Genomic DNA, 14,504 nt, shown 5'->3' on the forward strand with positions numbered 1-14,504 from the left:
GTGTTTTCTGATTGTCTTAGGAGACCCCTGTGAAAAGAACCACTGATCCGGGTGTTAAGAACCACTGATCCGGGTGTTCTGCAGCCTCATCATCATTCTCTAATGCGGTGTAGTATTCCATTGTGTGTATGTATTGAGTCACAGCTATGATTTCTTCAGGATCTGTACCTAGCCGTGGGATCTCTGGATCACAGGGCGTTTCTATTTCCAGTTTTAAAGGAAGCACCATATTGGTTTCCACTGTGGTTTTATCATTTCACAAGAGACAGCTGGTCTTTGTCAAAGGACTGAAATGCATTACCCAGGGAAGAGATAGTTTTGATTGTTGTTTTGTTTAAACAAATTGTGCTCCCAAAGCTGGCTATCTATTTCTGGAAAAATGAAATAGGACACATCTTTTAAACCAAATGCAAAATCAAGCTTACAATGCACGGAATACCTATATGTGAGGCCTAGAACTGTAAAGAGCGCCCAGATATTGTTATTGATTTCACTTGTTGAGATGAACCGTGTAACTAACCACGCAAAGTGCGCTTCTCAGAAAACCAAAACCCTTTAGATGTTTTATCCTTTGGACCTAAGTATTGGTCTCAGTGGCTTAAAAAATAAAGGAAGAAAAAGTAAAACTGAAATGAACTTGGAGTCTTTAGTGACAAACAAGTTCATTTTAAACATGGGGAAAAAGATCATCAGTGAAAAAAAAAGGAACAAATTTATGGTCCTAATACATAGCAAACTCTATCAAGCAACTGAAAACACAAAGAGCAGAAGACAAACTAGAAAACTGGGACCTTCTAAAAGTTAGACACTTGTACATGGGAAAACATTTTTGTAATGACACATGGGACAAGCGACTCATTTCAAAAAACTTTAAGACTTTCAAAACCCCACAGGAAAAAGACAAGTAATTTAAAAGGGGGCAGAAGACACGAACGGGCTCTTCACTAAAAGATGCCGGGTGGCTAATAAACTCATGCAGAAATGCTTGCAATCATTGGCCATCACTGTTGTTGGGTCCCATTGCGTGTTTTACCTGATACCAATTCTACGTACAATAGAACAAAACTCTGCCTGATCGCGCATCATCCTCACAGATGCCCTTATCCATGGCTGAAGCCACGGTGTCAATCATCTCGTCAAAGGTGTTCCTCTTTTTTGCGGCCCCTCGAATTTACCAAGCACGATATCCTTTTCCCGGAACTGGTCTCTCCCTGGAACATGGCCACTGAACAAGCCTCCCATCTAAGGAGTCTTATTGTATTCTCTCTCAAACAGATTTGTTTGTTTTGCTCACATCTGGCCCCTCTTCTTCCTCTGAGCAACATCTTTACATTTTAAAGAGGCCTTTCTTGACTGCTGTTTCCATGAGCACTGATGCTGGATCCAAATCAAATGAAATCCTTGATAACTTCAACCTTTTCTCTGATTGTCATGGTGTTGCTTAGTGGCCCAGTTTTGAGGATTTTCTTTCTTTTTACAGTATTTTATTGGGAGCTCTTACATATTATCATAACATTCCATCAATCACATAAAACAGTTTTGTAAATTGCTACTACAGTCGGTTTCAAAGCATTTTCTTTTTTTTACATAGATGGCATATAATATTAAAAATACCATTAAATAATGTATTATTTAAGGTTAAGTATAATATGAGGGGATTTTTTTAAAGTATAGAAAAAAATGATATAAAATATAATGGTATCTTCCCACTTTCCCCCACTTCTTTTTTTTTAATCACTTTATTAGGGACTCATACACCACCCGTCTCGATCCATACATACATCAATTGTGTAAAGCATATTTGTACATTCGTTGCCCTCATCATTCTCAAAACTTTTGCTCTCCACTCAAGCCCCTGGAATCAGGTCCTCATTTTTTCCTCTCACTCCCTACTTCCCCCTCCCTCATGAATCCCTGATAATTTATAAATTATTATTTTGTTGTATCTGGCTCTGTCCCATGTCTCCCTTCCCCCAATTTTCTGTTGTATATCCCCCAGGGAGGAGGTCAAATGCAGGTCCTTGAAATAGGTTCCCCCTTTCCAACCCACCCTCCCTATTTCCTCCCAGAATTGCTACTCAATCCACTGGTCCTGAGGGAATCATCCGCCCTGGCTTCCCTGTGTTTCCAGTTCTCATCTGTACCAGTATACCTCCTCTGGTCTAGTCAGGCTTGTATGGTAGGATTCGGATCGTGATGGGGGTGGGGAGGAGAGGAAGCATTTAGGAACTAGAGGAAAGTTGTATTTTTGATAGTTGCTACATTGCACCCTGACTGTCTCGTCTTCTCCCCAAGACCCTTCTGTAAGGGGATGTCCAGTGGCCTACAAATGGGTTTTGGGTCTCCACTCCACACTCCTCCGCTCATTCACTATGGTAAGATTTTTGTTCTGATGATGCCTGATACTTGATCCCTTGACACCTTGTGATCGCACAGGCTGGTGTGCTTCTTCATGATGGGCTTTGTTGCTTCTGAGCTAGATGGGCACTTGTCTACCTTCAAGCTTTTAAGACCCCAGATGCTATATCTTTTGATAGCCAGGCACCATCAGCTTTCTTCACCACATTTGCTTATGCACCCATTTGTCTTCAGCGATCATATCAGGGAAGTGAGCACAAAATGATACGATTTTTTGTTCTTTGATGCTTGATAACTGATCCCTTCAGCACCTCTTGGCCACACAGGCTGGTATGCTTCTTCCATGTGGGCTTTATTGCTTCTGTGCTTGTTTACCTGCAAGCCTTTAAGACCCCAGACGCTATCTCTTTTGATAACTGGGCACCATCAGCTTTCGCCACCACATTTACATTGGGTTGTAATCCTACTGAGGGCTGTAATCTTTGATCTTCATCAGCAAGTGCTTCAAGTTCCTGTTGCTGCAGATTGCAGGTTATTAATGAGTCTTCATTCAATCCTGATGCTACTTTCCTCCCCCACACCATATCATTTGCATCTAGTATTACTTGCTCAACATAGAGAGTGAATGAACAATCATGGTGAAAGGATCCATACCTTTCCCAATTTTAAGCCATACAACATCTCCTATTCTGCTCAAATGACTGCCTCTTAGCTTATATAGGTTCTATATGAGCACAATGAAGTGTTCTGGAGTTTCTATTCTTCAAAATATAAACCATAATTTGCTAGGATTCAAACAGTTAAATACCTTTTTTTAGTTAATAAAATGCAAGTAAGCATCTTTCTGGTATTCTCTGCTTTCACTCAAGATCCATCTGATACGAGCAATGATATCCCTCTTTCCACATCTTTTTTCTGAAATCAGTTTGAATTTCTGGCAACTCCCTGTCGATGTGTTGCTGCAACCATTTTGAATTATCTTCTGCAAGATTTTACTTGCATTCATAGTGATGATGGTTTTTGGGGGGATAATTTCTGCATTCTTTTGGGTCAGCTTTCTTTGGAATTGGTGCTAATCCTTCCAGATTTCTTGGCATAGACTAGTGAGTACTTCCAGCACAGCATCAATGGGTTGAAAGATTTAAATTGGTATTCCGTCAATTCCTGGAGCCTTGTTTTTCACTAAGCACTTCAGGACTATTGGTTCTTGATCACAGGTTACCTCTTACAATGATGGAAAGTCATCCACTTCAGTTTGGTATAGTGGCTTGGTATTCTTTCCATTTTCGGTTGATGCTTCCTGAATCACTCAATATTTTGCCCACAGGGATCTTTCAATATTACGATTTAAGGCTTGAATTTTTTTCCCTTCAGTTCTTTCAACTTGAAATGTGCTGAATCTGTTCTTCTCTTTTGTTTTTTTAACTCTAGGTCTTTGCACATTTCCTTTGTTGAGCTGCTTTTTGAAGTTTTCTGCTCTGCTCCTTAACCTCCTCATTTCTTCCATTTGCTTCAGCTTTCTTCTTTATCTTTTTAATGGTCTTTTACTTTCTTCATGTATGATAGTCTTGATGTCATCCCACACCTTGTCCAGTCTTCAGTCACCAATGTTTGCCGTGCCAAATCTGTTCATGACATACGTGGTCTTTAAGTTCAGGTGGGAAATAATATGACTCTCAAGGACTTGTTTTAGTTTTCTTTAACTTCAACCTGAACTTGTAGATGTGAAATTGATGGCCTGTTTGTTTGATAGTCATCCCTAGTTTTGCTGTGGCTGATGATGTTGAACTTCTCTATGGTATCGTCCCATAGATACGATCAATTTGATTCCAATGTATTCCATCTGGTGAGGGCCATGTGTATAGTGGCCATTTATGTTGTGGAATAAAAGTATTTGTGATGAAGCTTTCATTGACCTTGCAAAATTCTATCATGCAATTTCCAGCTTTGCTTCTATCACCACGGTCATGTCTTCCAAAGACCGATCTTTGTTTCCAAGTTTTACATTCCAATCATCAGTAATTATGTATGCATCTTAATTGCGTGTTTGATCTATTTAAGACTAACTAAGCTGGCTAAATTTTTCATCACTTTGGTGTTTGTTGCATAAATTTGTATAATAGTTGTGTTAACTGGACTTCTACATAGGTGTATAGATATTATCCTATCACAGATAGCATTGTACATGAAAATAGATCTTGAAATGTTCTTTTGGATGATGAATATGACACCATTCTTCTTCATTTCATCATTTCTGGCACAGTAAACCATACAATTGTCTGATTCAAAATGGACAATACAGTCCATTTTAGTTACCTAATGCCTAGGGTATCTGTATGTGTTCTATTTAATTTTTGATAACTTACAGTTTCCCTCAATTCAGTCTTTGGACATGCCGTGTTTTGATTATTATTAAGTTTGCCATTGTTCTTCCCATGTTGAATAGTGTTTCATCAGCGAATGCAGCCCTGAAAGCTTGTTCCATCCACATCATCGAGGCTGACGCTACTTTGAGGAGGCTGCTCTTCTCCAGGCTTCTCCCACAGGTTGGAAGGCACGCATCTCCTTGTGCTCTACAATACAGTAATCTGCTGATATTCATAGGTTTTTTTGTGGCTATTTCTTCAGAGTGCGCAGCCTCGTCATTTTTGCTCACCTGTCTGATTTGGAATGTTCCACTTTCCCCTGTTCCACTATGATGACCTGCTGGTATTTGAGATACCAGTGACATGGGTCACAGCCACCACCGTATGACCAAATGGCAGAGGGAAGTAGGGGAATTCATAGATATCAATACTAAATAGAAAACATGCTTAGAAATATGAAACATACTACTTATAAAATAATTGTTCCTGGGCTTGTATTTAAAAAAAGAGAGAAAAAGACAAGTAACTAAATTTTAGAATTATCTATGCGGGGGCTTTGAACAGTACATGGGAAAATTTCCATGATCTTTTCATGGAAATCTTTCCACAAACTTTTTTGAGATCCCCTAGCTTAGCTTCATTTGGCAAGTGAAGTAAAACAAACAAAACAACCGTCACCAAGAGGTCCGATGACTTGTCTACATAATAAATCGAGGCCGAGCAGGTTTCAGCTGAACTTCCTGGCTAAAACAGGCGAGGCACAAAGGCCCAGAGATCTATTCTGAAAAGTCAGCCCGTGAAAACCCTGTGGCTCCCTGATGCTATTGGGCATGGGGCCACCCTGGGTTGGGTGTTTATTGTATGGCAACTAACAACAACAGCAATGAGTAGTAAACACATGACGGTTATATCATGAGCTATGATGTGAACTGAAGGGAGGGACTGATTTAGACCTGGATCTCACCCTCTCTACCGGAGGCACGTGTGGAGAATCCCTTCATACATTTCCTAGGAAGAGAATTCTGTCTTTCCCTTTTCCAGGCAATGTGGTATCTCACAGAAACTACTACTTGAATTCACAACCATGCATGTTTGAACTGGTACTGAAGCTCTCTGAATGTTTTTCATGAAGTGGGGACACAATACCACAACACGACTGCAGATCCTTTGCAATGTTTCCAGACTAGATCTCTCACCTGGTCATCATTCCCATCGAGTCATCTGGACGCAATGTCCCGCAGACACACCCAAGGCCCTGTGTTGAAAATGAACTTATCTTCCCTGCTGAACCTGTTCCTCCTCCAGGGTTCTGCTTGGAAAATGGCAATGCCACAAACCTCTGGAGCACATTCTCCTGTGGGATAAATTATTAAGTCTTGTAGATGTAGCCTCCTGTGTGTGTGTGTGTGTGTGTGTATTTCCATTCTTCCTGCCTTTCTCCTGTCTGGTACCAGCACTTGATATTGCTTGGTGAGTCTACAGGGATAGTCTATTAATTGGTCTCTATACCTCAGTTTCTCTAATTGAGACTCAGGGTGGGCATTCTAAAAAGCAAAGCTGACCTCACAGAACTCTACTTGGAATTCATCTGTGAGACTCTTCATTATATACATGGTATACATGGTATATATATATATATATATATATATATATATATATATATATATATATATATATATATATTCCAGAATGGAATATACCCTTTATATATATTCTGGAATATATATATACCATGTATATAGATATATATATATGGTATATTCCATTCTAGAATAGGCCATATGGATTCCTCCACTCATTGGCTTTGTCATCTTCTTCACCTACCAGGGATCTCCTTCCTACAAGAAACCCTTCAGGTGACAGGTGACTCCTCCTCTCCCCTTCTGTCCAAAGGACACAGTCCAGTCACAAGTCTCTAGTGTTTGATCAAGATTAGAGGGTTGGATGAGGTCTGCTTTGTCTCATGACTTATCCAACTGCCTTGGCCCCTTGTCTTCAACAGGAGTTAGGAAAAGATAGGAGACAGCCACATTCTGGGCAGAAATTAAGAAGTGAAAATGTTAGACTTCTGGAATCTCTCCATTGACTTGAGGTAAGAGAGTCCAATTCTGCCTATGTTGGTGAGTACCCCTAAGAAGAGTGAGCTATTTTTCAGTACCCAATATTTGCTTTAATCTCACCAATATTCTGAATAGAGAGGATGCGTGTGAGCCAGGTTTCCTGGCGCGTGTCAAGAGGTAAAAAGGAAGGGACTTCCTTGGTGTTATTGAGCCTCAGGGCAGAACATCCTCGGCTGGCTCCTTTCTCTAGACATTTTGTTTGGATTTTTTTTTAGGTCAAATTCCACCTTAGGTCTTGTAAATATTAACATTAGGGCACATGGGGGACTTGAGACTGTACAGAAAGGACGTCAACCTTCTGTTTCCATAACCAAAGCACAGAGCACCATAGGGCCTCAAATGTGCCTGGTTTGAGCATTATGGACCTTTATGAACCAGGCAGGGTGAAGCGAGGACACCACAGATTGGGCTGGGAAATCCCGACGGACCTCGGTGTCACCACTTGACCCTATGGGGGTCGAGTTAGTCTTCACCGTTGTGGTACTGCTGATGGGAGGGTGGTGGGTAGGACTATAGAATGCAGCAGGGGGCCTATCTGGAAACTCTGGGCTCCAGGTCAGCTGAAGTGTGGGTGTGGGAGGCGGCAGGGCAGGGAGATGATAGAGGTAAGGAGCCCTTCACTTTGCTTGCCTCTCCTCCAGCCAATCTGAAGGACTATGGTGAATGTTCTTTGGGACCCTATTTCCCCAATGTTCTCTATTTCCATACTTTTGTTTTGTTCACCAACTCAGCTCAGTTATTATGTGTCATCTGGTTACCTACCCAAGGTCCTGGGACTGTATCAGAAGCTCTTCCTAAGTATTTCTCTCAGTTCTCTGGGGGCAAGGATGGTGCCTTGTTTGTTCATTGTATTTTTCTGCACCTGCTTGGAACATAGCAAACCCAGACCCACTGCCTTTGAGTTGATTCCAACTCATAGTGTCCCTAGCTAGGACTTCTGAGAAAGAGGCAGCCTCATCTTTCTCTCACAGAGCAACTGATGGGGTTGAACTACCAACCTTGTAGCTAGCACGCCAATGTTCACCTGTCAGTGGGAACTCAATAAACAATTGTGGAGTGAAAGCATATTCAATCAGATGCTTGGGTGGCCCTTTATTTATTTTAATTAATTAATTAATTAAAAACTTTTGTGTGTGTATGTGGATTAGGTGAAGTTTTACATAGGATATCATAGTTTGTCACTCAACAATCATCCATGTTCCGATCTAACGCCTCCACTGCAATTCTTTCCATGAACCAGGGCTTGCCTCATGTCCTTTCTGTGTTTCCTGCGTCCATTTCTTCTTCTTTCCTAACTCTCTGATCTCGGTCCTTGGGTAAATGCTACCCTTTTGATCTGAAAGGGTTGACGATTCTAACATGAAGCTGACGGGTAGGGCCATTGTCCATAAGTCCCTACATAATTAAAAAAAAGCCTACTTTCTTTGATGATTTTTAGCTCGATACCAATTTTTCCTCCCACTCTATTCACCGCCTTTCAACATGACCCTTTTCAGAGCAGTTGACAGTGGTAACCAGCCACCATTTGGTTCTTCTGGTCTCCGAGTTGTAGAGACGAATGTGTGTGGGGTCCACTAGTCTGTTGGACTAATGGTTTCCCTGTGTCTTCTGGTTTTTGTCGCTCTTCTTTCCTCTGGCTGGGGAGAGTGCAGTAGTTGTGCTTCAGACGGCTGCTCATGAGCTTTGAAGTCTTGGGGTGGCCTTTCGTTCATTCAAACAGTTACTGAGAACAAGACACTTTTCATCTGGACAGTGGGTAGGTTGGAAGAACATACAGCTGAATGAGGTCTGATGATCATTGAGAGAGGATTCATGGCACATGATGACCAGCCCGTGATTAATGAGCTCTGCTTGTAACGGAAAGGTTAGTGGGTCTCGTCTACTCAGAGATTGCTCAGAAGAAAGGCTGGTGATATACTTAAAACAACACAACAACAGCCACGGAAACCCCTCGAAGCATAGTTCCTCTGGCACACATGGCGTTATGACAACCTGGAGGTGACTCATGGCAACTGATACTGGTCACCAGCAAGTTAGGCGGAGGGCCCTCTATGTGGAAGAGAATGGGAGTTTGATATGCCAGGAGGGTTGTTTCTAGAGGGAATTAGTGGAGGAGGGTAGGAAGAGACATTTGGTCTGGACCCTGAGGAGATACGACTTAGACTTGCAGGCAAGAGGAAGACTTTGGGCATTAAATTCCAGAGGTGACAAGGCCCAGAAAATGGCCAGAGAATAGTGGGAAGGTAAGCCTAGTAGATAGAAACCCCAAACCAAACCAAACCAAACTGTCATCGAGTTCATTCCAACTCACAGTGACCCTACCACACAAGGTAGAGGAAAATCTTAGGGTTTCTGAGTCTCATTTTTCTCCCAGGAAGTGGTTGGTGGGTTTACACTGCCGACCTTTCACTTAGTAGTAGATGGTAGTGTGAAAATGTGGTTGTGGGGTTGCTGGTAGGAGATGGTGGAAGGCCTTGACCTGCAGATGGAAGGTTCTTAACTACAAAACCAGGCCAGAAGAGTCTAAATAAAAGGACACAGAAATACCACAAGGTCTTATTTTTTATTCCCTAGGGCTGGCAGGTCCTAGTTAGTTTGCTCCTTGAGTCTTTGTTGAGCACTTAATCTGCTAGTAGAAGACTGAAGTTATCAAAGATTTTATCTTGCTTGGACCCACTGCAAGCAGTAGTCAGGAGCGCAAATGTCACGTTGTGTTGAGTAAGTCTACGGCGCGGGATCTCTCTAAAGTACTGAGGAGCAAGCATGTCACTTTGAGGGCTAACGTGTGTCTGGCCCAAGTCATTGCATTTTTAATCGCCATCTGTGCATGTGAAAGTGGGACATTGAATAAGGAAGACTGAAGAAGAATCAATGCGTTTGAACAATGGTACTAGTGAAGAATATCGAAAGCACAACGGACTACCAAAAGAACAAACAGACCTATCTTGGCAGATGGATAGCCAGGATGCTCCTTAGAAGGGAGGATGGAGAGACTTGGACGTGTTGTCAGAAGAGCCTGATCTTCATGAGATGGATTGGATGGGCCCAGTGGCTGCAGCCAGGGTGCAAACATAACAGGTGTGAGAATGGCTCAGGGCCGGATGGTGTTTCCTGCTGTGGCAGATAGGGTTGCGATGGGTTAGAACAGACTCGATGTACAGAAGACCCAAATCCTCACCACTGGACCAATAAATAGGCAACATCATGATAAATGGAGGAGAGACTAACATTGCCAAGGATTTTGTCCTGCCTGGCTCCACAGTCCCTGATCATGGCAGCAGTAGCAGCAGCAGTCAAGAGATCAAAAGGTGAGGTGCATTAGGTAAGTCTGCTGCACAAGACCCTGTAAGAGCATTGAAAAACAAGGATGTTCCTTTGAAGGTGATGATGTATATATCTGACCCAAGCCATGGTATTTTCTATTGCCTCCTATGCATGTGAAAGTTGGACATTAAATTTTAAAAAGAATCGATACGGTTGAATGGTGGCACTGGAGAAGAATACTGAAATGTGTCAAGGACTGCTACAAGAACAAGCGAACCTGTCTTGGAAGAAGGACTGCCAGGGTGGGACTTGGAGGCAAGGATGGCACGACTTGTCATATGCACTTTGGGCAAGGGGTCAGGAGAGACAAGTCCTTGGAGAAGGACATCGTGTTTGGTCAAGTAGAGGGGTAGTGAAAAAGAGGAGAGCGCTCAACGAGATGGATTGATACGGTGGCTACCACAAGGGGCGTGAGCACAGGAACAATTGTGAGGAGGGCGCAGACCATGAAGGGTTTATTTCAGTTATGCACAGGGTCACTATGGGTTAGAATCGAGTTGATGGCACCTAACAACAACAATAACAACAACAACGAAGCATTAAGGAGATACTATCTACATGTGGTAGGAGCCCTGGTGGGGTAGTGGAGACCCTGGGGGCACCCACTATGAGGCAGCATTGACTCCATGGCGTGAGTTTGGCCTTTGGTATGTACATGTGGCATATATTTATCTATACAAAATACACTTTTAAAAAGAAGCTAACATACTTTAGCAAAAATCTAACCTTGCAGAATTTAAAAGCATGTATACAATTTTTGTTAAAATACAATAGGGGGAATAAAAGGTCTAGAATGGATGTGAAGAGGGAACTTTACCAGACTTATTTGTGCACATTCAATTGAAAAAGATAACTCGGACAGGTTCTTTGAGGCCCATGTCCAGCATGTAAACATGTGAAAGATTCTTCACAAAGAGAATGTTTGAACTCCAAATTGGGGGGGGGGCGACAATGATGACAGTAAAATAATTCGAGTGGTGCAGGTGTGACCACTCTGCTCAGGAGACTCTGAGAACTGCTCTGGATCGGCCTTTTGTAAAGGCACCAACTCCTGTCTTGTAAACGGTTCTTTTTCTATCACAAGGTTGGAAAGCATCTGCGAACCGCCAGGAGCATGCCCTGCAGCCGTGGTGAATAATCCATCCTCAGTCGCGGTTGGTCCAGTTGTCCTTTTGCTTTCAGCCCGACAGCAGGTTTAGGTGCTCACTAGGGATTCTAACCCACAGCATCCTGGAGTATAAAATTCCTTGGCTGCTTTCAAACACAATGGGCCAATCTGTTCCTCCGCACAAGCTACAGCTTTGCCACCAGGCGCCGTGACTGTGATATTTACTGTTGGAAAAGATCTGTCCTGTAGCTCAGAGAGATTTTATTCCAGAGCCTCCTGCAGGATGACGTCTGGGCTCCTCACTGGCATGGGGCCTATTGTTCTCGGTGAATTCTGGCTAATGGATTTCAAATGGCATGTTCCACAGTGCTCAAACATCAACTTCTTAAAAATCTGTAGATATTACCCCAGAACCCAGTTTCTGCAGACTGTGAGCTAAACCCCTGCTATCTAATTTAGCTGCTTCTCCACTTGTTCCAGTGTAAATGATTTTTCCCGATGTCCAAATTGTAGCTGTGGTTTTAGATTTTCTAAGCGTTGTGAAGACGTTTCTAGCTTCATGCTTATAAATGACATTTGCTCCCTCCAAAGCAATCTTCCTTAAGTTCAAATGGCATCTTGTTCTGAAAACACAGACCATGTTTATCATGAAAATGGCCGGTGCACATAGCTGTCTGAATCCATTGGGGCAGTTGACACACTCAGCGTCCCACCGTGGCGAGTCCGTCCACGGGAAGAAGGGCTGCGGCAGAGCACGTGCTGAGTCACGGGTGAGGGATAAGGTGATGCTGTTGGTGCGCAGTGCATCCTCTCTGGAACTCTTGCCCAGACCCTGTTAGATGTCCTTGTTCGGATGCTTGGAAGCCTGGGCTTTGTTGGTCCGGGTACCCTATTGCAAACTCTGTGTTATGAATTGCCTGAAGGTTTACAGAGCAGATTTGCTTCTCATTCACAAAGTGCCCTCACTTACCTATTTCCTCCCTGTGTTTCCTGTCTCCATCCCTCCTCTCCTGACCCTTCTGAACGTTGCCCTTGGGTCCATGCTGCCTTGCTGATCTCAAATAGTTGTTTATTCTAACGTGCACATACCTGCCCTGCCCTGTTTCTTTTCAGGCCTGTAATGCGACTAAGGACCATAGTCTTGGTGGTGGTGGTGGGGGAGGGTGGATTCAACCAGTTTTCTATCTGCCGAGTACGCCTTCCCCCCCACCCCCTTTTTCTTTATGATGTTGAGTTTTGGGCACGGTTTTTCTCCTACTCTACCTAGGACCTTGTGAAACGGTCCCTTGTAGAGTAGTCGCAGCAGTGAGCAGCGGGCACTCTCTAGTTGTGGTCTCGGAGACTGTGTTTACGTGGCCCAGTGACGTGTTTGTTTTCCTGTGTCTTCGCATTTCCTCACGCTTCTTCCCCGCAGACAGGGAGAGAGTATGAGTTGTGTCTCAGATGGCCACCCAGGAGCTTTCAAGGCCCTCGTCTGGGCGCCTGCAAGCAGGACGTGGAACGTGGTCTCTGCGGCCTATGCTCGGCCATTGACTGGTGTCCCCTGAGATGATGACCTGGAGCCCCCCAGGCTCAGCAACTACCCCCTCCCTATTCATGGATCTATGTGGAGCAAAGGTTTAGATTGATGCACATGTGTAAATATCTCGATCTCTCCTCCCGGGCCTCCCACACCTATTCACCTGCACGTCTATCCGAGCAGCTCCTCCTAGGTAACTGCTGGGGATGACCTCAGCCCTGGCGCCTTTCTCTCTTGCAAGGTACATTCTCTTTCCATGGGTGGGTTTTCACTTGCTCTTTCTCTCTCACATTTACGGTGTGACCACTCTGGCTTCCCGGGCTAGGAAGGGTCTCTTCATTCCCTTGGCGCTTCTCTCCATCACACGGTTTCATTTCTGCTTGCTGATTTGGAGAACTGTCTAATGATCCTCACTGCCTTCCAGTCGATGCAGCCTGGAGTGACCCTGTCGGATGAGGTGGAACTGCCCTCTGGGTTTCCCAGGCTGTAACTCTGTACGGGAGTAAAAAGCCTTGTCTTTCTCCCACACAGAGACTGGTTGGTGCTTTCGAACTGCTGCTCTCCTGGGTAGCAGCCCAGCACAACAGGGCTCCTCACTATAATACAGAACCCTAAACATTTGTTCAATATAGGGTCGGTCAATGTCTTTCTCCAGAGTGTGGCTTGTCCTTTACCTCTGTGTTGTATTTTATTGCACAAGCATTTTACATTTTAACACGGTCACAGAATCTCTTCTTTTATGGGCAGGGACTTTCGAGTCTTCTTTAAGAAATCCTTTCCTTTGATTAGGTCTTAAAGACGATCTATCTACCTATACACACAGATGAGGCAGTACCCTAAACATATTTTTTTCAAAGCTATGTATTGACATTTTTTTAACAAAACAACCTTATCACCTTCAAAGCACTCTCCATTACACTTAATACATTTGTCAAATCTGAGATTCCATTATTGAAAACATTTTTCAAACTCATCTGTTTGGATGGCTGACAGCACATTCCTCTTTTTCTTCATTTCTTGTATGTCATCAAATCACTGTCCTTTCATGTCTCTCTGCATTTATGGAAAGAAAAAGAAGTCGCAGAGTGAGATCAGGTGATAAAGGTACGTGGGGCAAGAGAAGTATGCTGTTTTTTGCTCAAAACTGGCGCACTGAGATGGCTGTGTGAGCAGGTACATTGTTGTGGTAACAAAACCAATCCATCCTCTCTCACAAATCAGGCCTTTTTTTGTGGAACTCAGTTATGCAATCTTTCCAGAACCTCTAAATAGAAAGTTTGATGAGAAGTCGGACCTGGTGGAGCGAACTCCAAATGCACTATGAGTTGACATTTTTGTCCATTTGGGAAGTTGGCGGATGCCCAGAATGTGGTTTGTCATCAATCGACATTTCACCTTTTTTGAAACAAGAAAACCACTCGCGGACTTTTGCTTTTCCCATAGCGCTGTCCTTGTAAACTGTGTTCAACATCACAACCATTTCTGTGCCATTTTTCTTGAGCAGGAAACAAAATTTCACAGGCACACACTCTTCTCTTAAAATGGCCATCACAAAAAACAAGGTTCAAGTGAAACTGCTTTTATGAAAAAATTCCCTGTGACCAGAGAGAAACTTCCCAGGTGATGCCACTGTGTGCACTCACCCAGAGTGAGTTGCTGAATGTTCACCTAGCAGGGGGCGGGGTGAGGGGGGGGCGGGGGAACCTGTC

The 14,504-nt window shown here is 43.4% G+C and overlaps 1 pseudogene; it reads right to left on the reverse strand.

Annotated features, from left to right (window-relative positions):
• Nucleotides 1–11,363: 11,363 nt before the first annotated feature.
• On the reverse strand, nucleotides 11,364–11,960 carry LOC142444310 (TATA box-binding protein-like 1 pseudogene; annotated as a pseudogene).
• Between the last annotated feature and the right edge of the window lie 2,544 nt (nucleotides 11,961–14,504).

This window comes from Tenrec ecaudatus, chromosome 4, assembly GCF_050624435.1.
Source record: "Tenrec ecaudatus isolate mTenEca1 chromosome 4, mTenEca1.hap1, whole genome shotgun sequence".
In the NCBI taxonomy this organism is placed as follows: domain Eukaryota; kingdom Metazoa; phylum Chordata; class Mammalia; order Afrosoricida; family Tenrecidae; genus Tenrec; species Tenrec ecaudatus.